The sequence below is a fragment of the Salvelinus sp. IW2-2015 genome, linkage group LG15 (genome assembly GCF_002910315.2).
Source record: "Salvelinus sp. IW2-2015 linkage group LG15, ASM291031v2, whole genome shotgun sequence".
NCBI classification, from domain to species: domain Eukaryota; kingdom Metazoa; phylum Chordata; class Actinopteri; order Salmoniformes; family Salmonidae; genus Salvelinus; species Salvelinus sp. IW2-2015.
The window spans coordinates 64,046,773-64,067,346 of record NC_036855.1 but is presented as its reverse complement, the minus strand read 5'-3'; the positions used below and the strand labels follow the sequence as shown (position 1 = coordinate 64,067,346).

Genomic DNA, 20,574 nt, shown 5'->3' with positions numbered 1-20,574 from the left:
TGAACTAAAATAGTTTGTGTGGAAGTGCTTCTTTTCCAGCTTTGTGGTTGGTCAATAAAGTCTTCAGAAGACATTGGAAGCGGTAGCGTGTAAATTGAAAATAATCGTGTCTCTCAACAGCCATGCACATGGCAATTCCACTGGCAAGCACTGCAGCTGAGCAAGACGGGAGAGGGGAGTCTGCTCTCTAGGTCTGTTGGAATCTCACCAGTGAAAGCAATCACAATTAGTAAAAACAGAAAGCTACAGCTACATCAAGCATATAGACTTCAATCACATCACTGGGGTTATTTTCCTCTGTCCAGAGCGAATAGAGACACTCTACTCAGCTTGGCTGGGTAACGGCTAGAGCAGGTCTATGATGTTCACTGAACACAGTCATTCAGAGTCCTGTCATGGAGAGAGTGAGAAGTAGAGGCAGGAGGTGTGTTTTTAATGAGGGCACACACAGCCCTGCACGGGCGGAGAGGAGTGGGCTGTGCTTGGCAGCCCCTCTGTCGTTCTGTTGTTTTCCTCCGTGGGCTGAGCTGGGCCTGGGAGAGACAGTGATGAAGGGCACTGCACTCTGAAACGGAGCTCCACACCATCACACTGCTCACATCACAAACACATCACACTCCTTCATGTCAAGAAGGGGCGGCACGCCGCGCCAGTGGTCATTGTCATTTCTCCCACGTCGTTTGGAAAACGTTTCTCTTGGGCTCGCTGATAGAAACTTTAAGGGCATAAGCACTTGTCACAAATTCAAGCTGGCTAGGCGGCGAGAGGGTTTGAAATATAAAAAGCGACGCGAGGATCAATTTAACAGGCTAATCTATCCCTATACTCAGGCTCATACAGTGGAAGGATACCAGCAAGAGGATCATGGTTTTATTCTATTGTGGACTCGGAGTAGGGAATTAGGTTATCTGTATCTGAGCTAATACACTCATTCAATAGCATTTCATGGCTGCCATGTAAACAGACAGTGATTGTCCGGGGCTGAGGGAGGGACATAAGAGGGATCATGTGAAATCGGATTCAGCTCCCTCATGCTGTGGAACATGTCCAATCCTTACAGTACCACACACACACACAACAGCTTTTTTCACCCACACACACACACACACACACAACCACACACACCACACAACACACACACACACACACACACACAACACACCACATGCACACAATCACTCCAGACACAGACACAATCGCATCCAGAGACACACAATGGCACGTAGTACACGTACACATACACACCACATACACACAATGTCTTACACACACACACACACACACACGTTCAGTACAATCCATTTATGATGGTGTCAAATCTATTAGGGATCTAGGTGTAATTATAGCATGGTAATTAATTGCAGAATGTATTGAAACGCTTTAAAATAATCTGTTCTACCCTATAATACATCAGCCAACATAGGCTAACATTGCACTGTGCACAGAGGTGGAATGTTGCTTGTTCACAGCGCAGAGTAGAGGTCGCCGATTATGATTTTTCAACGCCGATACCGAGATACGTGGAGGACAAAAAAGCGATACGATTAACAGCCATTTTTTTTAATTTTATTTGTAATAATGACAATTACAACAATACTGAATGAACACTATTTTAACTTAATATAATAATCAATAAAATCAATTTAGCCTCAAATAAATAATGAAACATGTTCAATTTGGTTTAAATAATGCAAAAGCAAAGTGTTGGAGAAGAAAGTAAAAGTGCAATATGTGCCATGTAAGAAAGCTAAGGTTAAGTTCCTTGCTAGAACATGAAACATATGAAAGCTGGTGGTTCCTTTTAACATGAGTCTTCAATATTCCCAGGTAAGAAGTTTAGGTTGTAGTTATTATAGGAATTATAGGACTATTTCTCTCTATACCATTTGTATTTCATTACTTTGACTATTGGAATGTTCTTATAGCACTTTAGTATTGCCGTGTAACAGTATAGCTTCCATCCCTTCCTCGTCCTACCTGGGCTCGAACAGGAACACAGCGACAAGCCACCTCGAAGCAGCGTTACCATGCAGAGCAAGGGGAAACTACTCCAAGTCTCAGAGGAGGGACGTTTGAAAACGCTATTAGCGGCCACCTGCTAACTAGCTAGCCATTTCACATCGGTTACACAGCCTAATCTCAGGAGTTGATAGGCTTGAAGCACAGCGAAGAGCTTCTGGCAAAACGCAGGAAAGTGCTGTTTGAATGAATGCTTACGAGCCTGCTGCTGCCTACCACGCTCAGTCAGACTGCTCTATCAATTCATAGACTTAGTTATAACATAATAACACACAGAAATACGAGCCTTAGGTCATTAATATGGTCGAATCCGGAAACTATCATCTCGAAAACAAGACGTTTATTCCTTCAGTGAAATACGGAACCGTTACGTATTTTATCTAACGGGTGGCATCCATAAGTCTAAATATTCCTGTTACATTGCACAACCTTCAATGTTATGTCATAATTACGTAAATTCTGGCAAATTAGGCAGCCCAAACTGTTGCATATACATGACTCTGCGTGCAATGAACGCAAGAGAGGTGACACAATTTCACCTGGTTAATATTGCTTGCTAACCTGGATTTCTTTTAGCTAAATATGCAGGTTTAAAATATATACTTCTGTGTATTGATTTTAAGAAAGGCATTGATGTTTATGGTTAGGTACACGTTGGGGCACATACGCACCGCATTGATTATATGCAACGCAGGACACGCTAGATAAACTAGTAATATCATCAACCATGTGTAGTTAACTAGTGATTATGATTGATTGATTGTTTTTTATAAGATAAGTTTAATGCTAGCTAGCAACTTACCTTGGCTTCTTACTGCATTCGCGTAACAGGCAGGCTCCTCGTGGAGTGCAATGTAATCAGGTGGTTAGAGCGTTGGACTAGTTAACTGTAAGGTTGCAAGATTGAATCTCCCGAGCTGACAAGGTAAAAATCTGTCGTWCTGCCTCTGAACGAGGCAGTTAACCCACCGTTCCTAGGCCTTCATTGAAAATAAGAAAGTGTTCTTAACTGACTTGCCTAGTTAAATAAAGATTAAATAAAGGTGTAAAAAATTWATTAATTTAAAAATMTAAAAATCGGCCAAATCGGTGTCCAAAAATACRGATTTCCAATTGTTATGAAAACTTGAAATCAGCCCTAATTAATCGGCCATTTCTATTAATCGGTCGACCTCTAGCGCAGAGATAAGCAATGTCATTTGTTTATGGGTGGTGTATGAGGATAAGATATGAACGATACTCTGTTAGATAACCTACAGATGTGTTCATGAGTTCCATGGTTGCCATGCCGCAGTGAGGTCGCCTAYGGGCGGAGAGAGAATATTGTACATCCTTTTGTCATTTTTGGTTGTTTTGGTTGCATTTCTGGGATTTGACTGCTCTGGGGGTTGATCACTTACGTCCCGTGGTCTTGACGCTCAGAGGTGCAGAATTGGGATGAAAAGTCTAAATTGTCTACTGTTTGGCTATCTTCTAGCTAGCTGTCTGTTTGGATTCAAATAATGAATCCCCGGCTTTATAGTTTAATCTGTAGGGAAGAATTACAACAAGTACTGCATTCTGTGTCTAGCGATGGCAGAAGAGGCTCAGGGACTGTTATTAACCACTGCCAAGATGTGGGTGATTTTTGTGTGCTTTTCAGCAGCCATGGCATCACCCAGGTGGGTGCTACATGTTCAGCAATGAAGGACCAGAACCTACAGAGAAGCGGGCCCTTTGGAGGAACTGACCGTCGGAGAAGAAGATGTGTTGCTCTGATGAAGAGCTCCAGGCCTGTTTGGCAGACTGTATCTGTTTCTCTCTGGCTGTACCATCGATGCCCCCCAGCTGAAGCTACACTGCCTTTCCAATCCAAACTGCCTCAACTCACWGCCTTTCATCCCAAGACAAATAGAGATTCAATCTCCATCTCTACCATCTCATTTTAAATGTCTTGTTTGTTTCGCTTTATATGCGCATTGAGATGATTTTCTGTAATGAAAAGCACTACACAAGTTAAATTAATTATTATTATTAAATGTATTATTATTATTATTACCTTCATTCCATATTCACCATGAAGTTTCATTAGATATACCATGCATTATGCATAACTTGGTCCTGTGAGGCTCAGTTGGTAGAGCATGCCGCTTGCAACGGCAGGGTTGTGGGTTCGATTTCCACAGGGGACCAGTACGAAGAAAATAAAATGAAAATGTATGCACTCACTACTGTAAGTCGCTCTGGAATGAAGTCCTTTATGAATCATGCTGAGGCAGAAACACACACACTGGGAGAGAAACTTGATTAGTCTGCGGTAATTGTGCCACAGAGGAACGATTCCCTGAGGAAGATTGATGGGTATGGGCCTGTGACCGAGGCAGAGGTCTTCTTCACACAACTCTGATGTAATGTTTACAGAGAGGGTTGTTTTTACCTCCACGTTGGTGTCATGACGTCAGAGACACCATGTTGGCATTGGCTGTGTGTGTATAACATCCCCTCAGAGTCCCCAGGACATAGAATGAAATCGTACACAGATTTTTATGACTGCCCATGAACATCAAGAGGAGCAATTCCTCCTCATCTTACTCCCATTATCCATCTCCTTCTCTCCGCCTCTCTCTAAATATCCTACTTCCTCCTAATTCTCCATCCCTCCTCTCTCTTCCTCTCCCCTCCTCTCTGGTGGCTGTGCAGACTGAGTCAGCTCTTGAGGGTGTTGTGTGATCACCTAATCTACCGGGAGAGACCTCCCAGCTCCTGGCTCATTGGGATCTTTCCTGCTCCCTCCTGCAGTTCTCATTACACTGTCCCCAGACGACAGGCTAACAGAGCAGAGCCACAGAGCCACTCAGCCCCAGCTCCCACAGGGCCTTGCTCTAATACACCCGGTTAACCCAACACAGCGCTCCATTACCGCTACTGAACCACACCGCTCAGTGGCACTGACACACAGGGCCCACCACCATGGTGACACAAACAGACACAGGGCCCACAGCAGCATCAGGGACTAATAGACTGATAGGCTTTTCTCCAGTGGTAAGAATGGCTAACTTTACTGTAATCCTGTACAAAGTATTAAATATGGTAGAATAGGATTAACAGTATAGATTTCTGACTAAACATCTGCTTCTGACACACATGTGATCCTAACAGCAATCAAAGCACTGTAGAACGTACCTGTAATGTCTGCTTCCAACTCACACTCTCAAACAAGTAGATCCCCTGAACGCAGCTCACTTTCCAGCCCACTTTCCAGCTCACACTCTCAAACACATAGATCGCCTGAACGCAGCTCACTCTCCAGATACCAATCACCTGAATTCTGATCACCGGTTCACACACCTGTATGTCATTATCACACACTATTTAGTTCAGTTCTTTTTACCCCATCACAGTGAGTTATTGTTTGTTTTGTGACACACGTCTATTCGGAGATTTGTTTTTCCCGTAATGTACGCCTCCCTGTGTATGATAGTTTTTGCCTACCTCACTAACGATGCCTATTCCCTGCTTGTACCTTAGCCTATTGGATTTCCTGTTATCAACCTATTGCCTGATCTCCCGGACGACGTTACTAGCCTTTTCCCTGCCTGTACTGTTGTCTTTTTGGACCCTTTGTGTATGACCTTCTGCCTGCCCCTGGACCCAGCTACCTGCCTCCTCATGTGGTCCCTTACAATAAATACCTTCTGCGCCCTCAGCTTCAAACCAGCTCTCTGTCACCCATCGTGTTCATTACAGTACCACGGATGTATCAAAGAGCTGTCTGTCTCTCTCAATCTGTTCCTTCAGCATTATGCCAAGCATTCACATACTGTGTGGGTACAAATTAGTTCAGTACATATCCTTAGATCTTCTCCAGCTGTGTCTTTACCATGTCCACCAAGGTCATCCTTTTACAAAGCAGTTGTATTATCCAGGAAGTAAGGGGTGAACAAACACATTCTGAGAAGTTATACTTGGCTGATAGAGAGTTATTGAATCTGGGAGCTATTTTCAGTCCTCTCTTGTAGAGGGGGTGGAGACTTAAGAGGCTTTGGAAGTCAGGCATCAGGAGTACCCAGCCATCTGGCCCATTTAGACTGAAGTCCAGCTGGACAGTCTTGAGGAAACAGTGAGCTGCCAGATACTAGGAGAACCAACCCTTCCCTGGTATTTCTCAGCAGCACAGAGTTGATCTAAGGGAGTTGAAAGGTCATGGTCTTAATATTAAAGGGAATCCACTCCCATTTCAAATACCTCAACCTTCTGGTAGATATCAKCAAGGCTATTATTGGAAATCCTTAACTCTTTTTGGAAATTCAAGGAATTTCTATATCGCATGTATATTGAACAAAAATATGAARACAACATGAGCTGAAATAAAAGATCCCAGAAATGTTCCATATGCACATATAGCTTATTCTTTCCAAATATTACATCCCTGTTAATGAGCATTTCTCATTTGCCAAGATAATCCAGGTGTGGCATATCAAGCATAATCATTACACCAGTGCACTTTGTGCTGGGGACAATAAAAGGCCCCTCTAAAATGTGAAGTTTAGTCACACAACACACAATGCCACAGATGTCTCAGGTTTGGAGGGAGCATGCAATTTGGCATACTGACTGCAGGAATGTCCAACAGAGCTGTTACCAGCAAATGTAATGTTAATTTCTCTACCATAGGGCTGACCCAATTTAGTCGACTGGTCGGTTATTTGGTCGATAGGCTGTTGGTCGACCTAGATTTCTTTAGCCGAGCAGTTGCACAAGAGGAGGTGCACAAAGTGCACAAGACACCTGATTTACGCCTGTCTCAGTGGACTAATCCATTGCGGAGGCCCCGGGGATGGCACAGACCATCAATCTAAGACATGATACTGAAATTGTAAATCGTTATATTCTACAAAAATAATGGTGCAACACAAATAAATCTAATATTATTTCATAACAAATGCGCTTTCTCCAGCGTTGGATATGGTTGCTGTCCGCGGTTCTGAAACAAAATATTCAATGCACCGTAGAATTTATTGCTCTTCCCTAAATTGTGCATAATAGCAAATTTAACCAGCATACTGGGATTGACAACAGTGCGGCAGAGGCAGCAGCAGCAGAGACGAGGAAACAGCCCTTGCCTTAAACCCTATTTGGACGAAGCTAGTTTTACTGGGGATAGTCGTGTAATGTAATTATGTGCACAAGCACAAAACCCCATATCTGTAATTTTAGTCCCGTCTGAATCTGCCATGTCAGTAATTTGTCAGGAGGTTAACAATTCCAGTCAAAATAACCTGCTGTTTTTTGGAAAACTCCAAGTTCCTCTGATAATACTAGTCCCGTGCGAATCGACATCCCTGTGTTTTGAGAGAAATGTCTGAGTTTGACAGGTGTTACTCAGGGTTTTAGCAATAAAACAATAACTGATTTGATAAATTGAACAAAGTGTTGTGCATAGCCTATATATGAAGGGCCTACATGTATGAACTTTCACAATGAATGCTTTAGTTCATAGGTTTTGTGCGTATGGATTGAATATTGCCAAATGCATCAGTAAAAAACATTGTACCTATTTAATGTAACCCTTGTTGTTAATAGATTGCAAAGCAGCATACAACTGACCATAAAACGCATCTCTAGTGCACTGTTTAGCTCACATCTGAAMGCTGGGGMGCATTTAGGACGTCTACTGCTGATCTCTAAAATATCCTAATGATTATGATCACACTTCCTCAATTCAAATATTATGGAGACACTATACCAAAGATGGTTTGGTATGGTTTAGAAATTTGAGAACCAAGCTCAAGTTATCAGTGTTGCCCTGCTATTGCCTGGACTTCACCCGTTGAAAAACCCTCCAGCCTTCAGTCATAACTGTCAATTTATTYGAAAAAAATTAAGAATTACTGGGGGCAATTTGGAAAAAATGTCCTCTGGAATAAAATACATTTTGTGGTAATAATTACGTAACCAACGTTCTCTAGTAATACTAGTCCCGTGCAAATAGGGCTAGCCTAAGAGAATTGAGGAGAGGGCTTCCCGAGTGGCACAGCGGTCTAAGGCACTGCATTGCAGTGTTTGAGGCACCACTACAGACCCGGGTTCAATCCCAGGCTGTGTCACAGCCGGCCGAGACCGAGAGACCCACGAGGCGGCGCACAATTGGCCTAGAGTCGTCCGGGTTATGGGAGGATTTGGCCYGCTGGGATTTCCTTGTTCCATCGTGCTCTAGCGACTCCTTGTGGCGGGCCGGGTGCCTGCAAGTGGACTGGGTTGTGTTTTGGAAGACGTATGGCTCTCGACCTTTGCCTCTCCCGAGTCTGTACGGGAGTTGCAGCGATGGGACAAGACTAACTACCAACTGGATATCACGACGAAAAAGGGGTAAAAACACAACAATTTTGAGGAGGGAGCAAACCCCAACCTAATTAGGTCTATAATCAATACTATAATCAAACTGTTAAATGTGCCTGGCTTTATAAATCATCCATATATACAGTGCCTTTGGAATGTATTCAGACCCCTTGACTTTATAAAAATATTGTTACGTTACAGCCTTATTCTAAAATGGATTAAATCAAATAATTTCCTCAACAATCTACATACAATACCTGATAATGACAAAGATAAAACAGGTTCAGACAATTTTGCAAATTTATTAAAATAAAAAAATTGAAACACCTTATTTACATAAGTATTCAGCCCCTTTGCTATGAGACTCGAAATTGAGCTCAGGTGCATCCTTTTTCCATTGATCATCCTTGAGATGTTTCTACAACTTGATTGGAGTCCATGATTTGGAAAGGCACACACCTGTCTCTATAAGGTCCCATAGTTGACAGCGCATGTCAGAGCAAAAACCAAGCCATGAGTTCGAAGGAATTGTCCATAGATCTCCGAGACAGGACTGTGTCGAGGCACAGATCTGGCGAAGCATACCAAAATATTTCTGCAGCATAGAAGATCCCCAAGAACAGTGGCCTTCCTCATTCTTAAATGAAAAATGTTTAGAACCACCAAGACTCTTCCTAGAGCTGGCCGCCCGGTCAAACTGAGCAATCGGGGGAGAAGGGCCTTGGTAAGGGAGGTGACCAAGAACCTGATGGTCACTCTGACAGAGCGCCAAAGTTCCTCTGTGGAGATGGGAAAACCTTCCAGAAGAACAACCATCTCTGCAGCACTCCACCAATCAGGCCTCTATGGTAGAGTGGCCAGATGGAAGCCACTCCTCAGTAAAAGGCACATGACAGCCGGCTTGGAGTTTGACAAAAGGCACCTAAAAACGTGCAGACCATGAGAAACAAGATTCTCTGGTCTGATGAAACCAAGATTGAATTCTTTGGCCTGAATGTCAAGCGTCACTTCTGGAGGAAACCTGGCACCACCCCTACGGTGAAGCATGGTGGTGGCAGCATCATGCTGTGGGAATGTCTTCAGCGGCAGGGACTGAGAGACTAGTCAGGATCGAGGGAAAGATGAACGGAGCAAAGTACAGAGAGATCCATGATGAAAACCTGCTCCAGAGTGCTCAGGACCTCAGATTGGGGCGAAGGTTCACCTTCCAACAGAACAACGACCCTAAGCATACAGCCAAGACAACACGAGAGTGGCTTCGGGACAAGTCTCTGAATGTCCTTGAGTGGCCCAGCCAGAGCCCAGACTTGAAGCCGATTGAACATCTCTGGAGAGAGCTGAAAATAGCTGTGCAACAACTCTCCCCATCCAACTAGAATAAGGCTGTAACATAACAAAATGTGGAAAAAGTCAAGGGGTCTGAAAACTTTCCGAAGGCATTGCTTCTGTCGCCTGTTTGAGTGTTTGTTTAATCACCTACTGATTCTGTGAGCACCAAGCCTTACACAATGGCAAAATGGCAGATAAAGCAATTTCACAGATTTTGATGTTTTGGATGTTAAAATCAGTTAGAACAGACTGGTAATACTTATAATTTATTTTGTGTTGTTTACACTGTTCCAAACAGGCAGGAAAATTATATTGTGATCTAACAGCACCTGTTTGTCACACATAATATGCACCCAGCTCTCGCTCCTATACCCTCCCTTTTCTTGATCTCCATCTTATTGTTATTATTACAATTATTATTATGATAATCATTATAATAATAAGTAATGTCATTATCATTAGTGGTCTTTGTATAGTATCCTTGTATAACCACCATCGAGCTGTAGGCCTAAGAGCGCGTCCTGTCTAGTCTTAATAATGTAACTTACTTAGGCCTATATTTCAATATATAGGCTACTGTATCAATCAATTCATTTATTCATACCATCAAACAGCATACGAGACATTCATGCTTTGAAATGCAATCAAGCATTTTAGATTTAATTAAATAACAAAGGGAGCTTTGAATCATTAGCCTAAACAATAAATAAACCGCAATTCACAAATGCATGCAACTGTTTTTAGTCTGCAGTAATAAGGCTTGATTTGTATTTTATCTCATTAGAACAGACTCTGGAGACTTATTTATTTAGTGTCGCTTGCACAGTTCCAAATGGTCGGACAAAATGTGTATATTGTAATCTAACAGAAACTGTTTGGCACACATAATACTCATGCAACCCTTGCTCCTATACCTTCCCTTGCTCCTATACCTTTCTTGATCCCCAGGGTTTCCACAACTAAGTCAAATGTCTTCCACAGATCTGACCTTCCTCTTTCCTCCTGAGCAACCAGAAAACATTCGCCCATTTTGAGTTTATTTTTTTCACGTCCTCCATATCCATTTTGCTGTTGACATTATCGTTGGATTTTTTTTAAACCAATTTATTGTGTGATTATGATAGGCTATAGGTCAGGCCCTATTGGTCACTTGCATGCGATGCTTACATGTTTCACGTAAAGGAGCAATGGTTGAGAGAATAGGGAATGTTTTTTGCTGAACAAATTAGGGATTTCGGTAACAGAACTTTCCAGAAAGAAAGCAAATGGCTGAAATAATGTTGCAGCTTCAGCATGGACGTGCAATAAACACTTGCTGTACTGTGATGCCTTTTCGCTGCAGTCAGGAGGAGAGAGAGACAACGTGAGCCAGTCACACAGGCACTCACTGTCTTTTTTTTAACACAGTGTGACCATTGGGCTCTTTCTTGAGTCATTTGTATATCTTAATTATTTAATCAAACAGTGTGCGATAGGGGGGCGCTATTTTCACTTTGGTAAAAATCGTTCCCAAATTAAACTGCCTCGTACTCAATTCTTGCTCGTACATATGCATATTATTATTACTATTGGATAGAAAACACTCTCAAGTTTCTAAAACCGTTTGAATTATATCTGTGAGTAAAACAGAACTCATTTTGCAGCAAACTTCCTGTCAGGAAGTGAAAAGTCTGAAATCGAGGCTCTGTTCCAGGGCCTTCCTATTCATTTGCTTGAATCTATGGATATACATGCACTTCATACGCCTTCCACTAGATGTCAAGAGGCAGTGAGAGGTGGAATGGGGTGTCTAGCTTGATCTGAGGTCGAACAAGAGCTCTTGGAATGACGTGACCCCAAATTTCCTTTTTCAGCAAGGCGCGGGAAGGAACCTCGGATTGCCTTCTGAAAAGCTTTCGTTATGACGGCTAATATCTCCGGCTTTGATTTTATTTGATACATGTGATAATATCATCGTAAAGTATGTTTTTTCAATATAGTTTTATCAGATTATTGAAAGTTTATCGGGAGTTTTGGCGGTTTCCGTTCTCTGCGTTTGGTGAAGATGGACAGCTTCGCGCCACTTGGCTAGCTTTGGTTGCTAATTCGACAGGGAAAAGGACATTCTAAACCAAAACAACGATTGTTCTGGACAAAGGACCCCTTGTACAAGATTCTGATGGAAGCTCAGCAAAAGTAGGAACCATTTATGATGTTATTTCGTATTTCTGTGGAAAATGTTTAGTACTATTTTCCGCCCTCATTGCAGGCGCTGTCTCGCTATAACGTAAGCTGTATGTCGTACTAAAGTTATTTTAGAATTCTAACGCGGGATTGCATTAGAACTAGTGTATCTTTCATTTGCTGTACAACATGTATTTTTAGTAAAGTTTATGATGAGTACTTTGATTAGATTGGTGAGTGTCAGAAATATATCCGGATAATTTTGTGCAGTTTGGCTACGTATTCACATTGTAAAACCACGATTTGTACCGCTAAATATGCACATTTTCGAACAAAACATATATGTATTGTGTAATATGATGTTATAGGACTGTCATCTGATGAAGTTTGTCAAGGTTAGTGAATAAATGTATATCTTTTGCTGGTTTTTTCGCTATCGCTACCTTTGCGGTGAATGAATGCGGTTGTGTGGTTGGCTATTGTAGTAAGCTAATATAATGCTATTTTGTGTTTTCGCTGTAAAACACTTAAAAAGTCTGAAATATTGGCTGGATTCACAAGATGTTTGTCTTTCATTTGCTGTACACCATGTATTTTTCATAAATGTTTTATGATGAGTATTTAGGTATTTCACGTTGGTCTCTGTAATTGTTCTAGCTGCTTTGGTGATATTTGTGATTGTAGCTGCAATGTAAAACTATGATTTATACCTGAAATATGCAAATRTTTCGAACAAAACATTGATTTATTGTATAACATGTTATAAGACTGTTGTTTCTTGGTTAGTGACTAATTCTATCTCTATTTGGGGGTTCTGTGCAAGCTACCTGTGCTGTGAAAGAAATGTCTGTGCTTTTTTGTATTTGGTGGTGAGCTAACATAAATATACGTGGTGTTTTCGCTGTAAAACATTTAAAAAATCGGACATGTTGGCTGGATTCACAAGATGTTTATCTTTCATTTGCTGTATTGGACTTGTTAATGTGTAAAAGTTAAATATTTCAAAAAAATATTTTTGGAATTTCGCGCGCTGCCTTTTCAGTGGAATGTGGGGGCTAGACAGGTTAAAGCATCAGACTAGCTCAGTGCATACAGTATGTAGCTGGTTTTATTCAAACACATAGGGTGTGTCTGTCTACATATGGAAAATAAGCTCAAACATTTCAGCCAATCGATTGGTCGAAAGAACGGGGACAGCCCTACTCTACCATAAGCCGCCTCCAACGTCTTTAGAGAATTTGGCAGTACGTCCAACCGGCCTCACAACCGCAGACCACACCAGCCCAGGATCTCCACATCCGGCTTCTTCACCTGCGGGATCYTCTGATTCCAGCCACCCGGACAGCTGATGAAACTGTGGGTTTGCACAACCGAAGAATTTCTGCACAAACTGTCAGAAACCATCTCAGGAAAGTGCTCGTCGTTCTCACCAGGGTCTTGACCTGACTGCAGTGCAGCGTCGTAACCAACTTCAGTGGGAAAATGCTCACCTTCGATAGCCACAGGCACGCTGGAGAAGTTTCCCGGTTTCAACTGTACCGTGCAGTTGGCAGACAGTATGTATGGTGTTGTGGGGGCGAGCAGTTTGCTGATGTCAACGTTGTCAACAGAGTGCCCCATGGTGGCAATGGGGTTATGGTATGGGCAGGCATAAATATGGACAACGAACACAATTACATTTTATCGATGACAATTTGAATGCACAGAGATACCATGAAGAGATCCTGAGGCCCATTGTCCTGCCATTCATCCGCGGCCATCACCTCATGTTTCAGCATGATTATGCACGGCCCCATGTTGCAAGGACCTGTATACAATTCCCTGAAAGCTGAACATTTCCCAGTTTTTCCATGGCCTGCATACTCACCATACATGTCACCCATTGAGCATCATTGGGATGCTCTGGATCGACGTGTACGACAGCATATTCCAGTTCCCGCCAATATCCAGCAACTTCGCGCAGCCATTGAAGAGGAGTGGGACAACATTCCACAGGCCACAATCAACAGCCTGATCAACACTATGCGAAGGAGATGTATCACGCTGCATGAGGCAAATAGTGGTCACACCAGATACTGACTAATCCACACCCCTACCTTGTTTTTCAAGGTATCTGTGACCAACAGATGTATATCTGCATTTCCAGTCATGTGAAATCCATAGATTTCCTGATTTCCTGATATGAACAGTAAAAACTCAAAAAAGCTTAAAAAAAAATAAAAGAGGTATTATATCTTTGAAATTGTTGAATGTTGCGTTTATATTGTTGTTCAGTGTAGGAAACCTGTGTGAGTAACAACATGTTCTACTTTCGTCTATTGAATATATTGTCCTGGGCCGCTTCAATGTTATTTCTCAAATGTTTCCTGGTCAACCGGGTAGCGGGCGCTAGCCAAACCCTCCAGCTAAGAAAGACATGACCTCCATACATTCAGAGAATACAGATGAAGAGTGTTGGCACTGCGCTGTTGGCACTTTCTCCCCAATATTGTGGTATCCATTTGGTAGTTACAGTCTTGTCTCATCGCTGCAACTCCCTTACGGACTCGGGAGAGGTGAAGGTAGAGAGCCGTGCGTCCTCCGAAACACAACCCAACCGCACTGCTTCTTGACACAATGCCCACTTAACCCGGAAGCCAGCCGCACCAATGTGTCAGAGGAAACACCGTACACCTGGCGACCGTGTCAGCGTGCACTGCGCCTGGCCCACCACAGGAGTCACTAGTGCGCGATGGGACAAGGACATCCCTGCCGGCCAAACCCTCCCCTAACCCGGACGACGCTGGGCCAATTGTGCGCCGCCCAATGGGTCTCCCGGTCGTGGCCGGCTGCGACAGAGCCTGGACTCGAACCCAGAATCTCTAGTGGCACAGCTAGCACTGCAATGCAGTGCCTTAGACCACTGCGCCATTCTGGAGGCCAACACTGAGACTCTGATAGAATGATAACAAGCAGGATGTCATAGACTCCTATGAAAGGGAACGGTAATGACAGAGTACAATCATGCCATGAGCTAAACACTAGCAATACTTCATTGATATAAATATGATTGTAAACCTCAACGATTCAATCTGTGTTTAAGTATGTTCACACCAGGGAGGTAGAGAAAACAGTATTACTTCCTCAATCAATGAAGTATGGAGAAAACCATTTCAACAAATAGTGAAATAAATAGCCCATCATCACTGAATTGAGCAACTGAGARATGGGACAGATGTATAAATTGTCTAGCTGGGTCCTGAGAGCGGTGTGAGGAGTGACCCCACACAAACAACACATTCCAAACAGGGGTGTTACTGTCTGCCTGACCACAAMAACAAGGAGTAGGCTAGTCAGTGTCTCTGGACAACATGACTGAGCTTTCCAACAACCATCTGTGTGTCCTCAACCTGCCTCAACACACACAACTATACTGACCACACAGAAACAAGTGAACGTGAAACAGTTCAACAACACAGTAGTCAATATTAATGACAACATGCACTAAAGCACCATAATGGTTATTTCGCTTCCCTTTCCGTTTTCCCTGGGGCAAGAGATTGCATTGCAGAGCTAAAAGGCCTGGTTAAATGCAGGTTTCCTCTGTACACCAGTCCACAGTGTTGGATTCTGATCCTTTAGATTCAGGCTGAGACATCGTAGGTAGGCAATAGCCAGATGTCTGTTCAAAAAGCTCCGCACTAACACATGATAAACAAGGCAAAACTTCCCTGCCAAGGATCATAAACAGACGGTTTACGGTAGGCAAAGCAGTGAGTCTGCAGCAGCTGTTAGCAACCTCTAGCACATCAAACTGAGCATAGCCAGGTAGCCATAAAGAAGGCTACGGTACATCTGTGCTAGTTCTGCTATAGGAGTCCTCCAGGAGGGGACGTCAGCCATACAGACCTGCTATGAGTCCCATGGTAGAAGGGSTTCCTGGRCCTMGGTTGAGGGGTGTGTGAGGAAGAGGAGGAGTAGCCCGGCTCCCTCCACATGTTAGCTGCAGGACAGGACAGGACAGCTCTCTGCTCTGTGTTGTACTCCACTCAGCTGTGATGCTGCTGACTGTTGATGTTGTCTCAGGAACGCATTTAAACACTGCTTCCCGCTTCTTCTCCTGGGCTGTCCCACTCAGACGGAGACACAGGGGGTGGGGCTACTGCAGCACACCCACATCTGACATGATGAGACCCTCCCCAAAACAGCCACCAGCTCTGGGGTGGGATGGGAGGACAGAGGGGCCCAGTCAACCCCAGAGCAGCAACACAGCAGGACTAAGGAGGACCAGAGGGAMACCAGACTGTGGAGCCTCGGTCATGGAGCAGTAGGAGTAGCAGCCTGGGATTGCCAGTGCTCCCCTCCCTCTCCTCTGCTATGTGCGTTCCACAGTGGAGCAGTGACGTCAGAGCTCTATTCTTTCCTGTGTTGGGCTGGATGCCCCCTCTCTCTGCTCCATTCTCCCTGCACTCATGCAGAAACCACTGTCACACTGGCAGCATGTGCAGGGGAAGGGAGGGGGTGAGCCAGAGGGGGAGGAAGGGGGAAGAGAAGGAATAGAAGAGAGAGAGAAGAGAAGGAGAGAGAGAGAGGAATGGAGAGTAGTAACATGAAGGAGGGAGTAGGGAAAGATGTGGAAAATGGGGAAAGTGAGGGAGGGAGAGCGAGAGATAGAACGAGAGGGAAAGGGAAATAGAGAGCGTCCGTGCCCTGAGAAATAGCAGCGAAGCGTTGGCTATGCTCCAGCAGCCTAAGAGACTGATTACTAGCCCTGCTGAAAACGCCTCCTATCAGCTAATGAAGAGAAAGGAGGGGGGGGGGGGGTGGAGGAGGAGGGCACAGGCTAAGGATGACTCCAGCACCAGGAAAAAGATCCTCCAGAGGAGAACTCATTTTCCCAGCACCATCCTTATCCCTCATTCATCCCTTCTACCTCAGCCCCCTTCTCATCCCTGACCCCTGGTCTGTTCCACATCTACTGTAGCACTGCCCTCATCCCCCCCAGCCTCATCCACTGCTGCCCTGCTCATCCATCCACACAGACAGACTCTGTACCCCAGTCTCGTAGCATCTACCTCCCATGAGCCACTGGCACACATTCCAAACAAGGGCCTCTTTAGCATTGTAGATTTTACACCAGTCTGGCAGATTCTCCAGTCTAACCGCACCAATTATGTCATTTGGAATAATGCATAATACTACATTTAGACGAGGGACGCAAAAAKCGTCATTCCAGTCGGCATAGCGGGACAAGAAAGCAAGAAAGACGGTGACAGCAAAGGCAAGCCAGCACGAGGGTATGAGTTGTTATGTTGATGTCAGTAAACAAACTGCAAATTAACATCCGGTAGAAAACAATGCAGACGGCAAGTTTAAATATTTGAACTCTGGCAGCAAGTCCCGTCTACCGTGGAGGCTGACGGCATTCACRGCCAGCCTTAACGGTAGTTACCGTCATGCTCTCATTGAAAACAATGATARCCGGATTGCCATCTACCTCGTACCATCTAAATGCAGCATTAGCCTGACCATGCTCTGCTTCCCAGGAAGCACAAATCCAYAGAAACCAGAGACTAAAATGGAAGGTATCCATGGTAGGGCTGGGAATTGCCAGGGACCTCACGATATGATYTTATCATGATACGTAGGTGCCGATGCGATATGTATTGCGATTCAATACTGCGATTGATGTTCCAAACATATTGCTCACTATACACTCAGTGGCCAGTTTTTTAGGTACACCACCCCGTTCATGAAAATGGTTCCCTCCTACAGACAGTGATTCACGTGGCTTGCTATATAAAGCAGGCAGTCAGGCATCGAGGCATTCAGTTACTGTTCGATTGAACTTCAGAATGGGCAAAATGACTGACCTAAACTTAGGAACGCACAACTCGTTGGTCCTTGTCACAGATGGGCTATTAATTCAGCAGACGACCACACCGGGTTTCAGTCCTATCAGATAAAAACAAGAAGAAGCGGCTCCAACGGGCACGCGATCACCAACACTGGACAATTAAGGAGTGGAAAAACATCACCTGGTCTGACGAATCCCGGTTCCTGTTGCGTCATGCTGATGGCAGAGTCAGGATTTGGTGTAGCAGCATCAGTCCATGGCCTCACCCTGCCTGGTGTCAACGGTACAGCTGGTGGTGGTGGTGTAATGGTGTGGGGAATGTTTTCCTGGCACACGTTAAGTCCCTTCATACCAATGTTTCTATGCCTCMAAGAATTCAGGCTGTTGTGGAGGAAAKCGGGAGTCCGACCCGGTACTAGATGGGTGTACCTAATATACTGACCACTGGGTGTATGTCTGCTGCAGAGACATTTGWTTTGATCAGACAGGGAAATAAAAGTGCTGAAAACKTGTTGTCTCACTATTTAAAAAGAAGACGTTATAGGGTGAAAAATACAGMAGTTTTTATTTTTTTACATCGATACTTGGAGTCAAATAATATCGTCCKAAAATAATATTGTGATATGTAACTGTATGGATTTTTTTGCCCATCACTAGTCTATTGATGTGCTTCATGCTCTCTCAATGTCAGATCTAAACAACCAGGAGTTAGTGAAGCTATCAAAGCCACCCAGGAGACAAATGATGTACACTGCCTGTCTCTCTTRGGCCACATATTACTTATGCACTTTTATCTGAGCTGAAGCTGGTGGGCATTCATCATCAGACCTCCTCATCCTCTTTTGTAGGAACCGAGGGTGAACCTGCAATGAAATGCAGGGGTTTTGAAGGGCATTTCATAATGAGTGCCTCAATCAAGAGAGAATAGAGCATCTACTTCAGCCAGTCCACCGTTCCCCTCTTCTTCTACTTAGCATAATCACCCTGGCTTCCTTAAATGGCCTTAAATCAACCTCCTACACACATATTTTCACACATTCCTTATCCAGGGAGTGCTGATAGCTCACACTTCCTGGTAGACACAGACACACTTCCTCAACCACTTCTGTTGAAGACTTTCCACCCTGATACTCTCTGATATCAGGCTAGCCTCCTGGAAGATGAGCTTCAAATCAATTCAACAGTGTGGGGTTGTCACGCCAGAGCAAGGTACAAAACAAAGTGAATGGTGAAACCCTGAATTGGGTACTGGGAAAATGAAACCTTGCATCAATAAGCCTGTCACGCCCTGACCTTAGAGATCCTTTTTATGTCTCTATTTTGGTTTGGTCAGGGCGTGAGTTGGGTGGGTATTCTATGTTCTATGTTTCTATTCTTTATGTTTGGCCGGGTGTGGGTGAGCAGCTGTCTATCGTTGTCTCTGATTGGGAACCATACTTAGGTAGCTCTTTTTCCCACCTGTGTGGTGGGAAGTTGACTTTGTTTAGGGCACATAGCCTTTAGCTTCACGGTTTGTTTTGTAGTGTTTGTTGTTTTGTTCGGCGTCATTTTATTAAAATAAAGAAAATGTACGCTTACCACGCTGCACCTTGGTCCTCTTCTTACGACAGCCGTGACAGAACTTCCCACCACTAACTGACCAAGCAGCCGTGGTAAAAAGGAGGAATGGACATGGGAGGACATCCTGGACGGCAAGGGATCCTGGACATGGAGGAGATCCTGGCCGGAAGGGATCGCCTTCCATGGGAACAGGTGGAGCATTGAGGAAGGTGGAGGCAGCAAACGAAAGAAGAGCGGAGCGTTACGAAGGGACACGGCTAGCAAGGAAGCCCGAGAGGCAGCTCCCCCCTAAAATTGGGGGGGACACGGGAGTGTGGCTGAGTCAGATTGGAGACCCTGAGCCAACTCCCCCGTGCTTACCGTGGCGAGCGTCGTACTGGTCAGGCACCGTGTTATGCGGTGGAGCGCACGGTGTCTCCAGTGCGCGTGCATAGCCCGGTGCGCTACATTCCAGCTCCCCGCATCTGCCGGGCTAGGGTGAGCATCCAGCCAGGAAGGATTGTGCCAGCCCTGCTCTCCAGACCTCCAGTGCGTCTCCTCGGCCCAGGATATCCTGCGCCGGCTCTGCGCACTGTGTCTCCGGTGCAATCTGCACAGCTCAGTGCATCCTGTGCCTGCTCCCCGCATCTGCAGGGCGAAAATAACCATCCAGCAGGACGGTTTGTGCAGGCTCCTAGGTCGAGACCTCCAGTGCGCTCCACGGCCCCGTGTATCCGGTTGCCTTCTGCCAAGGACAAAGCCTCCTGTATGTCTTTCCATGCCTGGTGAGTCCTGTGCCTGCGGCCTTAGAAATAATCCTCCTGTTACTGTCTCCCCCAGCCTGTTGAAGCCCTGTGGCAGTCAACGTACCAGATGCCCATACGTCTCCTCCTTCCAATTGATGATCCATAGCAAGAAACCTCCAGTGAATGATCCATGGCAAAGAAGCCTCCTGATGAATCCATGGCAAGAAAGCCTCCAGCAGGATGATCTCCATGGCACGAAGCCTCCGAAGTGATGATCCATGAGACGAACCTTTGATGATCGGGCTTCTCTAGGCTGGATCATGGGCAGGCTTCCGATCTTATGGCTAGGGAAGAAGCCTTCCCAGTGATGATCCCACATGGCAGAAGATGCCCATTCCAGTGGATCGATTTCACATGGCCATCAGTTGCAGATCATCGGACCTCCTGCCGAATCCATGTAAGATGATCATGGCAAATCGAATGAGTCCTCATCCGTGATGGATCTCATGGCACGAAGCCTCCAGTGAGATCCCACGTCGTGACATGGACAAGCCTCTCAGTGAGTGCCATGGACGAAGCCTCCAGTGATGATCCATGGGCACGAAGCCCTCCAGTGAGGAGTAC

General features: G+C 44.7%; 1 protein-coding gene across 1 annotated transcript in view; it reads right to left on the bottom strand.

Annotated features, from left to right (window-relative positions):
• Positions 1-20,574, bottom strand: part of LOC111973896 (pleckstrin homology domain-containing family A member 7-like) — a 76,427-nt gene that overhangs the window by 34,396 nt on the left and 21,457 nt on the right. The window lies entirely within an intron of this gene.